Source organism: Herpailurus yagouaroundi, unplaced genomic scaffold (assembly GCF_014898765.1).
Source record: "Herpailurus yagouaroundi ecotype Mexico unplaced genomic scaffold, PumYag 166, whole genome shotgun sequence".
In the NCBI taxonomy this organism is placed as follows: domain Eukaryota; kingdom Metazoa; phylum Chordata; class Mammalia; order Carnivora; family Felidae; genus Herpailurus; species Herpailurus yagouaroundi.
The window spans coordinates 29,374,628-29,375,505 of NW_024412407.1; positions in this window are offsets into that span (position 1 = coordinate 29,374,628).

Consider the following 878-nt stretch of genomic DNA (forward strand, 5'->3'; position numbering starts at 1 on the left):
AAAAAACAAAAAAAGCCCACAACAACGCGTCCTGCCCCCAGGGCTTTGCCCGAAGGCTTCCCAGCCTAGAGCGCGAGTCAAAGGGAGCGTAATCCCTGCGCCCCAGATTGCTCTCTTTCTAAAACAACAGGAACACAGTGGCTGAGCTTTGTTTTATTAGAGCTATTGGCTATCAGAGGTTTTTCAAAAATATATCGCTTTAAAATAGAAAGCTGCTTTATTAAAGCACACGGAAGGCTTTTCCTGTTTGTGTGTTGTGTGCCAGATAGCAAAGGTTTGACTAGTTATCGTGGGCCCATGAAATATGAGTAGATTCTGACTTGACAAAACAAGTTTGCTTCTTCCTAGGCCCCTTAAATCATACAATGTTTTATAAAATGAAACCTTGACTTTTTCTCTTTTTTTTTTTTTTTTTTTCAAAAAAAAGATTCCCTTATTATCAGCCTGGAGTTCTGCTTTCCTCTATTCTCCCATAGATTACCATCATAACCAACTTTATGGAGTCCTTGTGACAGTATACATTTTTAAATCCCCACAACCCTATGGATACTGTGATAATCCCCATTTTACAGATTAGAAAAATTAAGTTTAGAGAAACAATAACTTTCCCAAGGTCACAGTAGTAAATGACAACGCCTGGATTCAAACTGGCTCTAGTATTTAAAAAGTCTGTCTGTAAAACCACATTGCTTTACTTATTTTAAGTCTTGTTTCCTCTGTAGCCCACCCCCTTTTTGTTCTTTGAACAAGTGAAGGGCAGATTTCACTGCAACTGAGATTCCCCCCCCCCCCCACCACCTGGAAATGCTTGCCCCTTCTCATTGTCTCTGGTCCTCTGCCACACTTGAAATTGCTTATGCATCTTTGCAGCAAGATGA